Here is a 20224-nt window from a genome sequence, read left to right as displayed (position 1 = left end):
ACAGTATGAAAATATCTCGTTGTAAAACTTTTCAATATATTATTAAGCTTAATATTCTCCAAAAGGTAAAAACTCAAACATTCTGGATATATTCACATAAGATGGATGTTATCGCTGCGTTCCGAGCCTCGCAAACAATTTGCTACAAAGGAAATTGCGCGGAAAATGTTTAAGGTTTTGAAGCCTAACCACTTTCACATAAGCGTTTAGATATAGCAAATAGCGATACCTTTAGACAAAATACGAAGTATTCTATTATATTATTCACCCTCCCAGACAACCTTGATGAAAATAATCACAGATACAGTAAAATATGTAATCACTGTGTTATATCACAATATTACTAATCGATTTATTAACTTTCGCGAGATCGCGCGGAAGGCGTTCACTTTATAATAGATAATGGAAGTTCCGACGACGTACGATCAGAGAATTAATCTAAATAATATCCGGCACTTGATGTTACATCCGTTTTTTATCAACCTCCCAGAGGTTCTCTGTTCGACTCGAATAATCGATGAAACTATCTAGGATACACCCATTTTATGGAAAGTGGAAGAATCACGATTGACCTAATATAGTTTGATGTAATTCGAGTATCTGAATAGATTTCATTTATTTTCGTCTCATTCGTTCGTTCGTTCATGATGTCATTGACGGATTACAAAATTTTACCGGACGGACATTAAACAGACAATAACTGTCTTTTGATGTTAAAAGTAACTAGAAGCTATGTAATCAATAAACGATTTAAATAAACAAAAATTATTGATACATGAATACAAATTTGATTGCATTACATATATAATTATGTACCTACCTACTTAAAAGAAACGTAACTGATTTTCTTATCGCGTGTTCAACATTGGAATCTATTATACCTTCGTGACCATCAAACGGCCATGTTTCACATAAGCGGACATCGCTTATCCCATTATGTACAATAGCGAAAAATTGCATTATTTACATTTGCATTGGAAATTACGTGGTTTCTCTGTGTAGTAGGTTAATATATATTTATATGTGTATATAATTAAATTGTCATTAATTTGAAGTTTAAAGAATCTTCTTAAATATCAAATTTACCTAAATTAAGCTTTAAATAAATAAATTAAATAAATAGGCTAAAAATAAGGTGCTTAAATGGGCCCGAGATCCTTGAATTGTTGGTTAAACTTTTTAATAGGTTTCAGCAGTAGCAAGCGAGCGTGTAGTCTGAAATGATAACTGCCGCCCATGGACAATATGGACATCTGTAAGTAATTCCATATAAAACAGGTTCAATGTGAAGCGATCACTGATGATTTACCTCTCCTGAGGACTGAGATGGTTATCTCATATATAAAATGTAGATTGCCGACATCTACGGCCTAACATCGAAAAGCAAAAGCTGTTTCACATTAAAATAAAACCTCTACATTAGTAATAAATAGATGTTAATATATTTATATTAAGTACAATTAAACCATACCTTCATATTTACGGATATATTAAGAATTGTTTGTTTAAATTAATGTAACATTTAGTGGCATATGTAAATAAACATAAAATTTAATTAACCCATTTTCCATCACATAACTGTCTTCACGTCCGCAACACCTACCAGAATAACCACAGAGCTTAACATTAAATTGTAAATTCAAACAAACAGGAATACATAATGTAAATTTTGTAAAATACCTTAATGTCTGTCATGGAAATGTGCCTTAAAATAAATTTACATGAACAAATAGGTTTAATTTAAATATAGTACATAATATAAATGTGTTATATTAAGATCAAAATAAATTGTCGTTGGTTGAAGGTCAACACGAATATAGATTTAAGATATTTACATACATCTTTGAACAAATGGACCAGTTTGGTACTTCCGATATGATTGATACTGTTGAAAGTGAAGGAACCACCACGGTCACAAATAAATCTCATCTCATCGTAGCAGTGCCAAATGCCAAAAAAGCGGTGTTACTTCCACAAGGCTTTCTAACTTCCGAGTATCTAGAGGAAGCAATGCATCTGTGACTAACCACTGGTAGAACTTAAATGGTAATGTGGGTTTATTACACGCATAAGCGGCAGTGACCAGTGTCCATATACCTTTTTTATTCTAGGGAAAAACCTTCAATTCCTGCAATTCCCGGGGAACCTATTCTAGTCCCGGAACTACAGGGAGTGTACATGAGGTTGACTGCGTGGTCGTTCAAAATTTAAAATTAAAAACAAATAACAAATCATTTACTTACGCAAAATGTACATTAGAGAAATTGGTCAAATTATTTAACGACGATGATATTCGTCATTATACTTGCCCTTGTAACCCTTAGTTCATACATAATTTATTGTAACTGAGAACCATAATCTAGTTCATTATTGGTAAGTACTTTAAAGCTTCGCAAGAGGATCCTTTTGTGCGAAAAGTGTTACTCGTTAAATGTTTACGTTACAGTCAAAAACATTTTATATCAGAAGAAATTACGACATAAACAAACTTTTCCTATTACCGGTCATTTTCCAAATTTGTGCACAGCTGTGTCTTGTAAAAACATAATGAGGATTTTTTTATGAAATACATTATTTGGCCGGTACTTTGATGATAAATTATAATTAAATCTAGAGCGCTTTGAAGATAAGTTATTTATAACTTTATATAAGAACAAATTCAAAAAGTCAGAATGTATAGGAACTTCTTATATTCCCCATAACGGCGTAGATACGAGTAGGAGAATAATATTACATTTCATATTATAATAATTTCATTTCGTCTCCAGAAATAAAACAAAACAAATGCAGAGCGCATTATTAGTGAAGTGCTCTTATATCGGTAATATAAACTCGCGTACCTATTATTTTTATTGTGTTCAGTAATTAAGTTTTACAATACGTGTTTAAATATTTAATGGTACGATTGTCGCATAGTTTAGCAGAAAGTTGCAAGTTCCGGTACAAGTATTTACTTACATTCGAAATAAATTTGAACTTAAATTACCAAACACATTGACTTTTACATTTCGTTACTCAGTTAATGTTTAATACATGTACCTAAACCTATACCTATAAAAAGTAGCGATAGCTTAGTGGTTAAGAAATTCGGCCTCTTGATCGAGGGGTCCGAGGTTCAATTTCCAGGCAAGCATTGACTTTTCAAAATTATGTGCGTATTAGATATTTATTATCACTTGCCTAAACGGTGAAGGAAAACATCGTGAGAAAAGCTGAATACCTGAAAAACCTTAAAAAGTTTTCAAAGGTTTTATAAGTCTACCAATTCGCACTTGACCAGCGTTGTAGACTATGCCTTGATCTTTCTAATTCTGAAAGGAGACCCGTGCCCAGCAGTTACCAGTAGCCAGTATCCATTAATGTCCCAATGGGTTGATGATGATACTAGTACCTATAGCTCTGCATACGCTTAGAAAACTGCACACATTTTGAAATTATATGGAGTAAATTATTTTGTTATTAAGCTGTTCTTTATGTTTGAACGCCTAAAATGGCCTAAATGGACTGAACTGATTTCGAAGATACTTTTTGAAAGGTAACACGTCAGAATGGCATGAATCTTTATTCTATTAAATGCAGTATAAAGAACTACAGTTCATCAGTTGTACGACTTGTACTCAGTGCTTATTAGTATCAGATCCTGATCATCAGGCAGTTTAAGCCAACTAAAGTGCTTACATGTACATATTATGTGTGTATGTACATGCATGTATTTTCTTTTATTCGGATTACGTCACAAGTCAAAACAACGCCGGACGAGTGACCGACTGACGACGGCGTTAGAAAGTGGTGCGTTGCGCAATTGGAAAATCTATGCATCGGATCGCACGAGATACCTATGCCTGTGTTTAATTAAACGTACGTCTATAAAGGTGGTAGAACCTTCGTGATTCAATCCCGATATCCACAAATATACCACAAATATCCCAATGTAGTATATATGTTTTGGTTGAAACTTATAGGAGGCATTTCAACTTAGTCCGCAGAGGTAGCAACACATCTGTGACCGTCCTAAAGTCCAATTCCAATCGTATCTAGGCTTGATTACATTATCATTAGGTAAATGCAGAAGAAGTAGAACTTTTTTTACAATAAAGTCAATATTATCCTTTAAATGCGAACGGGAGGAATATCTTAGAAACTAATTGTTATTTTATACAAAGAGGTTAAGTACAATTTAAAAATAATCTTTAATTATTTATTATAATTATGTGAAAAAATTATAAAAGATCCGGAATATGCATTTAATGTTATAAACATTTATTTAATTAAAAAATATCAAGGTAACATTGTTCTATTGTCGTTAAAATGAGACAAAAAGTTGTAGGCAGATAAAATGTTAATTAAAGTATGTTTTATGTTTTTTATTTATACTACGTTTTTGTAAGCTTATAATATAATAATAAGTATCCATATGTAACTTAATATTTGTTAAGTTGAGAATATCTCGTGTCATAATAATCTTTATAAACTGACTAAAATACCAGACTGCTTAAAATTGTATTCGGCGTTACATCTACAATTTAGAAGAATCCAACGACACCTAATATGGCTAAATCCGTCCGGCGCATACATACGAACGCTCGAAACACCCTCCGCCGGGTTAAAATATATAGTACTGTAAATTACATTTACCAATTATCACAGGAGTGATTGCTTCAATTCATCTTCATTACAAGCGACGGATAAAAAATCCCCTAGATCTCTACGTACTTTCGCGCCAAATGGTTTAAATCGATTCTACATTTACAATGAATCGATTGACCGTCGATTAATTTAGGATTCGCTTAGCTTAACTGACAGGAGACTGTTGAATAACCAGTTAAAGTCACTAGAAATCTCTTACTTTATTTTATTTTTTTGCTACGAACCATTAAATTGTTGAACCTATTGAAAAACCGATACCTATTTAAATTTTAAAAACACACTGAACATTAAACAAGGCTCTCCACTAGGGGTCCAGAGGGTAGGTACCCTTTGGACACAACAAAACATGAAAAAGAAAGAACTAACAATCTATGTTTCAAATTTTATATAGTTCATTAGAAAGCCAGATAAAAGTCATCCCTAGAGTAAAATGATATACTTACAACATTTATTACTCTACATTTGGATATTTTAATGTCGCGAAGGCTTTGTTAAATTGAACGTATTATCTTGTTTGCGTCTTCACCCTACATAAATCCCACACACACAATTGATTTTTCATTATAGATACTGTCTATACACATAAATAGATCTTGAAGATATGTTTTGTAGGGTGGGCGAGATTCCGAGTGGAATTCGTGTCCGGGCGAAATACGTCCGGGCGCCAGGAAAAGCGCTTCAAGGGAGCAACGATAGTTTGTAAATAATTACACTATATACCTATACCTATACATTATACACTTACAAGGAAGATACATCAGCATATTTAAATATTATTTACAGTCTTCAAGAAATTTAAATGTTGGATACTTTTCAGCATCTTCAAAAATATAAAATCAAGTTCTCAATGAACTACAGTAGATAGTTCTCCGCCCACAGCCTGTCGCAAGCTCGCCAATGGACCGTCGCCAACGTCCGATTCGACCCAACTTGAAGCTTAAAGCTTTTTGAAATTTTCCTAATATGACAAACTTTTTGGCAATGCGGTAAAGTTTGATAACTGTCTACAACACAGAAACGTATTTCACTTCCATTACATTTTCTAGCCGATTTTATACGAGAATTTTGGTTTTGGTTTGGTTGGTCGAGAATTAGATAGATAGATTTGTAGTTTATCTGATTTAATTTATTTCGCTAAACGCAACATACTTTCGTAAAGAAATACATTTTTTTATCGAATTATTTAAATATTAAATTGTTGCAGATGTAGGCCTTTTAAAGTTAACAATTACTATAAATTAATCCAATAAACAAAAAAATATTAAAGCTAAAATATAGACAAATTATCATCTGATATCTATCTGATCACAAATGTTCGTAGTCAACCAGTCTTCTACAGTCAATTTTAAATACTACGGAAATATTTTTTGAAGTCAAATGCGTTACTAAACCTGATAACAAAAGTGGAATACGTCTTAGACCTATTAATTCCTTCCTACCTAAACTCCCCATGTTCTTGAAGTACTAGTAGGATTGGATCTCTTCTCAAAATATTAAGATAAGCTAACAGTCTACCACGCTCGCCGTATTTCATGGTTAATTTACACATTACAAAAATTCAGAAACTTGCTTGTGTTGGAAACTGGAACTTCTAGAATGGGCAGATTTAGAATCATCAGCAAAGCATCATGTTCTAGTTCACCTTCTGTGTCCGGGTCTACGTACGTAAATACAATGTATGAACACTTATGTAAACACACATAAAACAGTGCAAAATACATATTAATATATTTACACGTGAACAGATCTCTACATTTATTGATATTGCATTGGCGAAGTTAATGACCATCCTTATGTAAATATTTTTAAATGCTAATCGATACACACGGACGTACTTGCAAATATATTTAGTTATTTTGCGAAACGTTCACAAGCTGCATGGTCCCACAATGTTATGTTATCACGTAGTATCCGATGATAATGGAACTTTCTAAGACGTTATAGGGAACTAGAATTTGCCCGCGACTTCGTCCGTATAGACTTAATTTTTTCTTTGTTTTATGGTGTACAAACCGTGTAATTATTTTCGAAATAAATATATGCTTTCTACCATTCTTTGGGAAGTTCGAAATTTCTGACAAATCAATATTTTTTAAATTATGTTTATCCCACACGGACAAACGCACAAACAACATATATTTATTTATAGTGCTAATCATACAGACTAGATCTGATGATTTTTTACGTCCAATGTTTACGACCATGCGAAGTATGTGTCTGGGTTCTAAAAGGATTCTCACGATTGTAAATTTGAATCAGTTGAATCTTAAGTACAAGTAGGTACTTTTTGTGTAAGACATTTTGTCGCTGGCATTTTTTCCTAATTTGTTGGCTCAGTGACTGGAACTAGATGATACCATACAAGGTCAAGGGGAACGTCCATGTTTTAAAAGAACTCAGAATATTTGTGTAAATAAATATTTATATTTAGTGTGACTAAAAGAAAATTGGTCCTGAATAATATTTAACCAAGTTGGCCAGGTGCGTTTTGTTCACTTTTTGTAGACCTCACATGCCTTTGAGATTTTTTAAAGATTTTTCAGGCATGTAGGTTACTCACATTGCTTTTCTTTACCGTTTATTGCAAATGATCATTAATTGATACGAGTATAGCTTCGAAAAATCGTGCGTGCTTTACAAAGCTTCATATTAATTTAAACAATATGTTTTGTCAATTATTTGCGAGAAAATATTGTAATTGGATAACTCCTAATGGGTCAGTGACCGGAACAAAATTACACCGTACAAGGCTGTCGGGGTTGTACCAACTATAAAAATAATCAGTTAAAACATCAAATTTCCGTTGAAAATAGATACGATTTTTCATAAAGGCTTCCATCAGTAGTACTGGTATACATGAAAAAGATTAGATTCAATCATGATAAATTACAATTTTAATTATAATTGAAATTAGGAAATTGCAATGTAATTATAATAGGTAATATAATTGTTATAATAATAATATAATTTCAATTACTTAATTAATAAATCAATTATGAATAATTATCAATAATTACGAAGAGTTAAAACGTTCGACAATTATAAACCAACACATGCAAAAAATATATTATAATGCAATTTATTTAAATTTAAAATAAGTTTAATCAGAATAATAAATTAAAATGGATAGGAAACATATAATTTATGACCAAAAAGACAATTTATTGAAGTAGATAGCAAAAGTTATGAAACAGACAGTCCGTACACGAGACTACTCTCTCCTAAATTGACGACTGCCCCCGTCGCGTAGTTCAGATAATAAAATTATTAATACCGATGATGGCTATAAATTGATTTCCATAAAAATATTATAACTTTAGTCGTTTCAAAAGGTTTACTTAAGGGCATTCCTTATTAAAATACCAGCTTTTTAGACAACATTTATTAATCTTGTTTTTACAGATTTTTACACATATTTTTGCCTAACAAAAGAAAAAATAATTAAAATCATCATTTATTAAATGAATGTGAAACAAATCTTATCGGTCGGAAAGAAAAGTCGTAAATATTTTCTTGATACCTTTGTTTCGTTCGTTAGATAATAATTTTGATTTAACGAGGTAACACACGAGCGACGATGAATACACAAGTGTCCGACCGTTACCCACTGCCGCCGCCCGTCGTCAACGACTATCAGCAATACGTCAATCCAATACTCAATAATCAGTAAATATTAAGTATCGACGTGTATAAATCGCCTTATGCTACAAGGCCACACGTGCTGCCAATTTAAAATAATGATATGCACTACATTTCAAAAAATATGTTCCACAGCAAAATATCTCCACATTCGTTATTTATTTTGCGGGATAGAATTTAAATATTTAAGAATAATTTTAATATTGGTTGTGATACTACCATCGCCATAACCTATTTCTGCTTTTAGGTACGCTCGTCACCCCGCTGTTTTAAGATACGTATATATTGAGAATCTAACATTAATTTAGTAAAGTAGCATTTCTGAAGCCTAAAGTACAATGCGACTTCAACTTTAAAATTCTGATGTATTGAACATAGCTTTCGATCGCTGCGTAAATTTCGCCGATCACTGATGCTAATACAAACATTTTGTTGTGGTCTTAATTAAAAACATTTAACAAATACGCATGAATTACAACCCTACGGTTTACTTATTAAAATATTTATTTAGGTGTTGTATTGGAACAATACCCATATGAAAATGGCTCATTTAAATTAAATATTACTAAGTAAATACAATGTTGGCTTAATTTCAATGTTAGCAGAGGCCCATATGTTTTAATTTATTTATACAAACATTTACTTTATATACAAATTAGCACACATTTTACGTCACTTACGCGAATAAACCCAAAGAAATTAGAGTTGTTATATAAAATGTTAAGTTAAATTTTAACAAAAATTTATTAAATACACGAAGGGTATCATGTTTTAATGTTTTAGTCAAGTTATATACTTAACAGTCCATTCTTAGGTTGCCCCCGCAACAAAAGATCGATTATCGATCGTTGTTTGATCGATCCATCAAACAACGATCCATAATACGGATGGCCACATCGGGTTAATGAGTACCTAATACTAATATTATTAGAATTTCTACCAAATGTTTTTTTTCCAAACAATTTGTATAAATACATAACTTTTGAAAAATTCATACAAAAAATATTTTGCCTATTCCACTGCTTTAATGTTCTCTGTCTATGTGTTCTGGTTTGAATGATTGATAGACCTTATTAGGAATATTTATTTCTGAATTGTAACAATAATTCGCCAAGTACGAGTCGAACTCGCACATGGAGGCTTCCGTACCACCATTCATTATTTTTAACTTATTAACACGCTTTTATTAGCTTCAGACGTATGTATGTTGGTATGTTGGTATGTTAGTATGTAACGGAATCTTTGAACATGATTTTAACCCCCTTCAAAACGTCGGATTATCTCGAAATTTGGCGTACTTATTAAGGACCGATGACAATTCAATATTTTAAACATTAATAGTTTTATACCATTGTCCTTATCAACATCCTCTGGATTAACGATTTTCGAGGCGAGATTTTTCAAACACCTTCAGCAAAGTTCATCGCAACTTTAGATTGCAAATAATTATTGCTATTTAGTTTCAATAGGCGTAACTTTTATATCGTGATTTTTAGTTTAGAAAATAATAATGTTATTTCCCTATAACTCAAATGTTCTGAAACATATCTATAATGCGCTCTTGTAGAATGATTTTTAGGATTCCGTACTCAAAGGTTAAAACGAAACCCTCTGCGGTCTGTTCGTCTGTCGTTGGGCTTTATCTCTTAAATCGTAATAGATAGACACTTGATTTTTTTACAAACGATGAATAATGGTGGTCGCTATAACGAGAAATACTAAAAATTAATAAATAATTATAGTTCAAAAAACTAAAAAACACGCTTTTATGATAAAATCAACTAAAAAGTAGAAAATAATTTTCAATCTAAGAATCAATTAAGGAACAGTAAATAGTATAATTGTGGAAAAAGTGTGGGGTGCTTTTCGAACCTGATAAATGGAGCACCCCACACTTTTTCCACAATTATACTATTTACTGTTCCTTAATTGATTCTTAGATTGAAAATTATTTTCTACTTTTTAGTTGATTTTATCATAAAAGCGTGTTTTTTAGTTTTTTGAACTATAATTATTTTTATTCATTTTATTATTTTCAACAATACTTAGTTATATGATGCAACAATAGATGGCGTTGGGGTGATGATGAATGATACGTCAACAACGTACAATAAAATTAAAATAACTATATTAAAATATGTTTTACGGTTCTTCTTTGTGTTTATTATAATACCAGTTATAATATTAAACGAATTGTAAAAATTTCAACCGTCTTCTTAGTACGGTTTAAGAGTTAGATCGAAAAATGCCGAAAAATACCGGTTTGTTGTATGAAGACCCCCTTTAATATTCAACTTTATTTTATTTTTAGGATTTGTTGTTATAGCTGCCACCGTTATACATCCTTTGTAAAAATTTCATGTGTCTATCTATTACGGTTCCGGAGATATAATTCTGTGACAGACGGACAGACAGCGAAGTCTTAGTAATAGGGTTCCGTTTTTACCCTTTGGGTACGGAACCCTAAAAATGGCATGTAATAAAATATACTTTTACTTTATATTTGACAGAAGACCCATTTAAACTTACCGATACACATATACAGGGTGGTAATTATAGGTGGTGCTTATTATATCATTATTACTGACGTGCAAATGCACTTATAATGCTATGTAATTAATATTAATTAAACTTAATGAAATAATGTAAGTATGCATTAATCAAACTCAATTGAAGTGACATCAACAAATAATTAAAAATTATATAAAAGTGTTTAAAATAAATGCGTTCATTAACACTGATTGCGAATTAATTTACACGTTCGCGTAATTGAAGTACATGATGAACCATAGTAGGTATGTGTTTATTCATCTTATGTCTAATTCGTAATCCAATTACATGCAATTCACTGAAATATATAATGACATACATAATTAAAAATACTTTCTAGCTAAATAACACTCCTGATCAATTTCTCTTAAAGCCTCAAAAGAAGGAAAACTGAAAAAAAAAACTTAAATATCTAAACGGGATTCCACACGATTCTCATGAAGTCTATTCCTGGGAAAGGAACTTGATCTTCCGTAAGCGGAAAGCAAAACAATACCCGTCCGATATCCGATTATCAGGATGCCGTACATCCTGCGAATGGCATCGGGAGTCAACTCGGGTCACATCCTCTTCCGACTGGATCTTCCGTGAAAATAGTCCGTTTCACAGAACTTAGGCGAGTTCTTAAATATACTGTCACCAACGGCTATTGTAGTAATTTATTTATTAATAATGCTATACCTATATTAAGGTTTTTAACATTTGTATAAAGAATTGTTATTTGAAACGGAACAATAGTACTCTGTATTAATTCCACATGCAAATCATAAAACTGGTGGTAGAAAATATCAAATAGAATCTAGTAGGGTGTATCGTTGCCGCCCAATCATTACTATTTTTCATCTATTCTTCATCTTATCTTACTGCAGCATTGTAGCACTTTTATATTTTGGTTTAGAGAGATTTGCGAGGCAGGTTCAATTGTTAGAGGGTTCATTTTAGAGAACAGTTCTCTTGTAAACGTAAATGAAATGAAATGAAATATATTTATTTTTGTATAGGCCAACGACGGCACTTACAAATTGTCAGGTACAATTGTTTTCTTAAACTACTACCGGATCGGAACGCGACCTAAATCAAAGTTATTCACATGAATTTTGTTAATAGGTAACCATGGAACAACTTGCTGCTTTTAGCACTTTATAAAAACTCTCAAACAATTGCCAAACAACACTAAAGTTTTGTTAGCCCGACTATAACATACCAACAAATAATAGAGTAGACATTATGTGTCAAATTACCGCATAAACAAAGCACGTAACTGAATTCCATGTCTATTTCGGACGTAGTCTATTGTTGGGTCAGAGTGGGCGAATTAACTTAATCAGCAATTATCCGCGTCGGGATGATCTGCGCATTAGTGGACTTGTCAGATATCAGATTCAATTATCCTCATATGTAATCTCAGAATGTAATTCAAAATATGCCTAATGGTTATTTGTTGCTTATTCACATTATTTTATTTTGTGACTTTTTAGATATCTTTTATTTTTAAATAAGTACAACCACTTACGGCTTTGCATAGCATTATAGACATAGCCCTCGTCCAAGTCAATTGCCAATATTTCTTATCGTGTCATAGAAGGGAAGGTCACGTCTCTATGAAAAATCTTTTGTAGAGCCCTCTTCATAGCAAAAAATGCCGTGTTGTCATGTCTGGCGATTTGTCTTCGTTTGGGTTCGACGTTTTATGAGACCCATTTATTTGAGGCTTTTGTACAGCTGCAGAAATATTACAGAACATTATCTATGCTAATATATGAAATTGAAGTATCAAAATGAGCTCTATCTAAGCTTGTCTCGCACAAAATATCGTTTATTTATTTGTTTACTCACAACATTACAGGCTTGACTAGTACCTAGTATTGTCAATCAATTTTAATTTATTTGTTGTCTGTCCGTAGGAGTCTATAGGGGCCAAAGTTAATAAACTAATTCGGACGGGACTGTCACGCAAACATAATGAATTTTATGGAGTAACATTGGTTATTTGTTTGTTTGTTACTTAGAAATAATTACATTTTGCTTAAAATACCTTGGAGGAGACCCATGCCCATCAGTAGATCAATAATGGGTTGATAATAGTAATTTCGTTAAATCAAATCAGATTTTTGCAGTTATTCGCTATTTTTGCAGATATGTTTGCAGTTTTAGATAGAGAGCTACATTGGAAAAATATTTATCTTACGAAAATAGCTATGACGTCAAACCAACGTTACATTTTATCATAAAAAATCAACATTTTCGGTGATCAAAGACTGAGATACGTAATCAAGGATCAGTTAAGTGGGTTCCTAAGCTTCTGAAGTTCTTAATAAGCTCGTAATTTCTCAAGGGATGGACAAAAACCACTTTAAACGAAGGCCCTTGGCTTTAAACGAGATCTTGTTCAGTTCAAGTAATGAGATAAATAAGCAACCTTGCATTTTTAAAGGAAAATTATTTTTCGTCTAATTATAAATTATACTGTTTGTATCGCGATATCATGAAAATACTGTTCAATGTTATACAAACTACTTGCATACTATTAAATATATTAAAGGTAAAGGCGATCTCTACAACCAGTGTATTCGATTATAATTGGATTGATCTATTCTTGTAATTATATACTAATAAAAAACTTCTCTACTATAGACGGATACTGTTTTATAACTAAGTACACACACAGCACCGCATAATCATTACTAACATCGTAGGGCCGTAGCACATGCCCACACCCACACCCACACCCACAATACAAATCGCAGATCCGCTGACCCGTAACTGAATTATCTAGTCTAGGAAGCCTCTGCCGGTCAAATCAGTTTCATGACTATTCGGCCAAGCATGCCACTATAAATTGCAGTTATACTATTTATATCTCCTCCCATTAAAGTCCCAATGCTGGGCACGGATCTCCTCTCATAATGAGAAGGATTAGACCTTAGTCCACCGCGCTGGCCAAGTGCGTATTGGTAGACTTCACATACCTTTGAGATGTTTCTTATAAATCTCTCTTATAAAGGTTTAAGCAACGTTTAAGCAACTGATAATTAATTTCTAATACGCACATATCTTTTGAAAAATCAGAGGTGTGCCTGGGATTTGAAACTCGTACCACTCGACAGGCCGAGTTTCGTAACCGCTAGGCTATCACTGCTAAATACAATAAAATTCTGTGAATTACATTGCAATCCTTTTCATACTGACCTCAAACCCTATCGCCTAGATAATAGTATACATGCAACCAAGTTCACATAGCCTGACCTTAACATTGGCACTAAACATTAGTATAATGGGTGATCTCGCGTCGATAACGACCACTTTCGCAAACAGCCATTACGTCCGCTACTAAGACAAGACGTCATTGACATCAGATAATTGCGCCCAATGACGCATATGCTCATATACATATACGGTATAAGTTCCATATGTTCTGGTTGATTCGTCTGTCTTATTGTAATTACATGTATTCTATAATGATTAAGTCTACCTGTGTCTACGTTTAATTTAATTTATCTGTAAAAATATGTGATAAATATAATTCACTCGTTTAATCAAATTAATTGAAATACGAAACGGACGCGTTGTTTATAAGGGTTCCGTCGAAAGATTTGAGTTGTAGTACTGTATCAAATCGCGATCCCATGATGCTCCGACCATGATGAATTGACCCGAAATAAACAATAGAACTTTCCCAAAACTTGTATTTTTAATGCATAACTTAATTTTTACGCGTTAAATGATCAAGATTCTACGGTTCTTATGAGTAAGTAGACCTTAACATCTGACCTCATAAATAATCATTAATTGAACGTCGGTTATGTCAGCAACCATTTTAACCGACGCTTTTATACCTAGGACTATGATTATATATTATTCTGCATTAATATAGTCACATACACCTATTTGTATTTATAAAATTACACACCCCTTATCCACTACCCAATGATATATTATGCATTGGAAGGACAGAATCATGCATAGATACCACATTGCCACCAATAGACAAGTGTAAGACATATACATCGGTAGCGCTGTTAAGTAAATACCTTCAAAATTGCTTAAAAAATAAAACGATAACTTCGCATATCCTTACAATGGCAATTTGCATACACTTCAAATGCAATACATACATAATGCCTAAATTACATGAAAATGCCTTTCCACTTATCTAATCTGACCATGTAAACGTTCTTGCATGCATAATTTAAAAATTCCCTTTACGAGTGGAAATTCCTACACGTGTTTACAAAGTAAATACTGCAAGCATAAAATAACTCAGTCTTTATTGAGGTTGTATTTTTAAAGATCGTAGAACTCTCTTCATACCACCAGTGGAACAGTAAGCCAGTACGCAAGGCATATTATACAAGACGTTCCAACTTAGTCTTCAAAATAAAGCATATGTCCAATTTGGAATCCATCTCTAGACGGGATATTTGTTATCGTTGGAGCTGGGTAGAAATCACAGGCGGCAGACTTTCCTTCGTCTTTTAAAAAATGTAAGGTCTAGGATTCGAAGTTCGGATCCCTGACATACTTTTGTTTTATAACACTTTAAGATTCATGCTTATAGTTATGTATTTAATATTTATGTACAATGGATTTACAGTGCAAGATATGCCACCTATTGTTTTATGGGAAAATTTGTTATGAGTACATATTATTATGTCCTAATTATTTCAAGGATAACCATCATAATAACATTATATACATACTGTCATTTATATGTAAAACAAACTATTGTGCTAATATTGTAAGGCCTAAAACACTAACAAGAACTTATGCTAAGTACTTTAAGATGCAGACCCACAATAGTAGCAAAAGGTTACTGGGTATAATTCCCTTTATAGTCTTTGTATTGTGCCTACATTGTATTACATTCATGAATAAAAGATGTAGGTGAATTTGAGAGCAAGAATGAACTGAATATCAAAGAACTCGTACAGGCTTCGGGGCGATGTGAATGAAATGAGTGAATGGAGGTGAATCAATAGGGTACGCTACGGATACCTATATAGCTGTGTTCATTAACTTTAGTAAAATATACTTACTTTCCAAGAATTGTACGAACCATAATGAGATAGATTGTTTTGTTTATGTTACTATCTGGTAACATAAACAAAACAATCACAATGAAACACAAATTCACAATGAATCATCTGATTCATTGTGAATTTGCTGAAGTACGGATCAATATCTGTGTTACGTAATGTTAAACTGAATCGTACCATATGTCACTACTTGACTTTTGCACTAATTTCAATCAGATTATATAGCCTGGCGGGAGAAGAAATCATTGTTTGCAACTCTTTATAGGTCCCAATGCTGGGCAAGGGACTCTCGCAACACGGAAGACATGGAGCTCACACCTCCGCACTGCTCCAATGCGTATTAGTCAAGGGGGTCATAGGTAACCAACATAAGGCCTCCCGACGAAGTTTGACAATTGCTATCCTATTTGTACAACCGGTATCAGCGGCTTACAGAGTCCTATGAAGCACAGAAACATGCATTAAAATTTGTCACTTGCGGTTACCTATCCAACTTCCGACCACGCTCAGCTTTGCTTAAATTGTTGAGCAGTTGAGATCTACACAAGCCGCAATGCTACGTGATTACCCTATACAAAATGTGAATTGAAAACAAATCATTTGCGTAGTCTGATAAAAAAAATAATTCTATAGCGCGCTCAATAATGAGCATAAGATTTCCACTCACAGCTCTGAATGTCAAGGCCTTAAAATAGCTAATAGGGCAATATGTGAAGCAAACAGCATCAAAGTCAACTTGGAGCTTTTGTCTGTTATCAGTGCTTCAGATGTAGGTCGACCGCTCCAACCTTCTTACCCTACTGTAGGGTCACCATCATTACGTGACATTTTAAAAAACAAAACATTTGTATAATTAAAATTATTTCCGACGATTTTGAGTATGTCCACATATTGGACTTACACTAAGAAGGTTCCACATTCAATTCCCCGCTAAACAGATAGCTTAGTTATTTTTTAAGCGTCCATGGTGTCTACAACATTAAGAGATAAAAACTCGGATCTTTTAATAAAAATATAAATGATAAGTAAACTGCTGCTTAGCTAAAGTTAAGCCATTGTAAAATTTAAGAGAACTTCTATGATTTATTTCCATAAGTACTACTTCAATAAACATAAAAATGTTTTTGTCACCAAAGCGTTATTATCACTGAAACGTATAATTTATTTCGACCCTTCGCACTAAGTAAACTGGGACGAATCCTGGAAAAGTTCAGACGGTTGGCAGCCCTACCCCGCGCTCGACTCCTGGCACCGTGCCAAAGACTTTATCTAACCCAATAACAAGATTCGTTGTTTGCCCAAGAAATATACATTTCCAGCAAAAACCTTATTGTCTATTTTCTTCAAATATCCCAAGCAAATGCATGATCGAAAATTTGGTATTTTTATTACATATTTAACTCTGCTTTTTGTAAAATCAAACGCGCTGGATTCAAGTTCAACAACGTTTCTTATATAAGAACTTTGTAAATCATTTGTTTAAGTGATCACTTTACACGTTTGAAAACACATTTTGTCGATTGGGAAGAAAAATAACATTGATGTGTTAACACTGTGTTTGCAAAGCTTACCAAATAATGTACCTACTTACGTAAGTTTTATTTATGTTTAGTTATTATATACATACGGTCTTATTCATAAAAAGTTATAGCACACTTATAACGTTGCTATAGTACGATTGTCAAAAAGTGTTATTCATAAACGCATTTTAGGCACTAAACCGTTCTATAAACCTTCTATAACTTATAGAGGCCAGAACCCTACTATAACAGTGCTATAAGGCAAAGATGGCCGACTCTCAACAGCTGATTCGTGATTACTAACCTAATTTGACAATACGTTTTTAATAAATTATGTCAATGTCCATTTTGTATACAAACTTGAAATGATTTATTTTAATATCCGATAAATAACATTATTATATCACTATTTTAAATCACAATGCAAATTTTACAAAGCTTAGATTATTAAAAATCTAGAAAACCGTCCACTTCGAAGAACATTGCACCAAAGAGTGATCTGTTTTCATTAGACTATAGGAAGCGTTATCGCTTTAATAAATCGACAGTAAATTTTATAATTGATCTCGTACGTAATGATCGTAAATTAGATCGCAGAGGTCCTGGTACACCTTCTGAAATACAGGGTTTACTGCCATAAGATATTGCGAATGTTTACAAAACGAAACTTAATTGAATTTAACTTTATATAATTATATCAATATTACATAAAACATTAATATCCAACCAATTTTCACTCCTTTATCTTTTAACAACTTTTGCTTCACATCCCATTTTAACAAATAAAATATTTTTAAATTCGCGGTATTTACAAATACACTGACATGTAATTTGGTTTTATCGACAACCCATTGACAAGAATGTCAAGACAGAATATTTTTTAGTACGAAATAATGTCATTTAATGATGTTTATCTATGGATATTCGTCAATTTGTTCGCCGAACTTCACTATAATGGCAACATTTTCATTTATAGTTGACTTAAGCGACACATTAGTTATAGAAGGTTTATGGAACGTTTATGAATAAGCAATTTTATAGAACGTTTTATAAGCTTATTGAACACTTTAACTAATGAGTGCTTAAAACCTTCTATAAGCATTTTTTATGAATAAGACCGATAATATGTAAACCTCAATCATTGTAATTATTAAATTAAGTCATTTGTTCTGTGTCGCGGATACCCTGAAAAAAATCTAAATTCGTCGTGAGTGGCTAGTCGGGGATTGAACCCACAATCCACTGTCAGACCACTAAACCGAATTTATTAAAGCTTGAAACGTTTTGTTCGAAAACCTTTTTCAGTTCGTCCATTCTCCCGTTCACTTTATTACCCGGATGTAGGCATATTTTTGTAAAATTGTTTCGAATACCTAACGCGGATCTTTGTAAATTATTCCGGTTTAAGCCGCTATTAAATAAACGCCCAAACATCGTCTTTTCCTTAAATATTTTCGAGCTTAATTAAATAATAAGGAAAATAGCAGGGCCAGATAAGATATCCATAGACCAGACCGGATCATAGTAAACTAGTAAGATAGTATATACTATACATAGGTATATACTAAATATTCGCACGTTATTAATGATCAATCTATATCTTTGCCTGTCAAAGAATTAAAGATGGCAGAAATTATCAAATTTTGACATTTGGTAGACAAAACAATAGCTAAATTGATTAACAATAACGGGCGACAAATAGTAGTTGATAAATGCAACTAAAGCACGGCTGTGTTACGATAGACATAAATACATTTTAAAGGAGAATACTCTTCGTTTCTTACGGTAGGCTTCTAAAACGCTATTATGTTTGTAAATGTTGTAACTATAAAATATTTAAAACTATTAAATATAGAGAAAAAAACTGCACACGTCATACGAATCATCAATGCATCCGGACGACGACGCGCGGTAAAGTTAGTTTAGTTATAAGATCATACATTCTTTTTCCTACCTAGTTTTCGTTTACCATTTTACATCATTTTTTTAGCATCATTAAATATAAAAATACTTAAATATATGATAATAAAAATAATTAAATATGTAACTTTACACTTCGGCAAGGAAATAGTACTTCTTTACATTAATACATAAGTGTGAATATAATTTTAATACTTAGTACACCTAAGTAAATAAAATAATAACACAATAAATTATCTTTATAATTTCTATATTTTATTACTTGATACTAAAAATAAATTTATTCGTAATTAACATTCTTTCCAAACACGAGGCATAATGGTCTTAAAAATATTTCTTTAATCATTGTGCATACAAAAATGTTATGTGGCTGTGTTACCGAAAATCTTAAGTTTATATTTAAATTTAGTCAAATAAAATTAGAAAATGTACATTTATCAAAAACACAAATGTAAAGTTGCATATCACTTTGGCATGGCGGGAACATTTTAATGTAAGATTAAATATTAAATCATTATAATTAAAAATATACTTTTATTCATTTTTATGTTATACAGGGTGAATTTTTCAAACGGGCCTTCAGGGCCAGATCCGAAAGTATAAACATTAGCGAAAAATGCTGAAAGGAGTTACGAGGCCGATTTTGATAAAAACTAAAACTGCATCATTATTATTTATTTAAATAACTTTTTCCCTAGCCGGGAATCGAACGAGTTCATTTTGAAAAAAATTACATCCTCTATATTATTCCACTATCTGATAGTGTTGCGTACTTCGGGTGGAAACTTTGGAATAATACAATATCTTTACCACAAGTCAAAATGAAATGACGACGGGTTTCCCACAATATTTCGACACAAAAAGATACAAATTATTACCGCGCCACAAGACAACGGTACCTGTTACAACAGC

At 32.5% G+C, this 20224-nt stretch overlaps 1 protein-coding gene across 1 annotated transcript in view; it reads right to left on the bottom strand.

The window, feature by feature from the left end:
* Positions 1–20224, bottom strand: part of Baldspot (elongation of very long chain fatty acids protein baldspot) — a 63464-nt gene that overhangs the window by 9170 nt on the left and 34070 nt on the right. The window lies entirely within an intron of this gene.

Source organism: Epargyreus clarus, unplaced genomic scaffold (genome assembly GCF_041222505.1).
Source record: "Epargyreus clarus isolate Ecla_fem2 unplaced genomic scaffold, WU_Ecla_fem_2.2 ptg000021l, whole genome shotgun sequence".
Classification (NCBI taxonomy): domain Eukaryota; kingdom Metazoa; phylum Arthropoda; class Insecta; order Lepidoptera; family Hesperiidae; genus Epargyreus; species Epargyreus clarus.
This window is presented reverse-complemented; position numbering and strand designations above follow the sequence as displayed.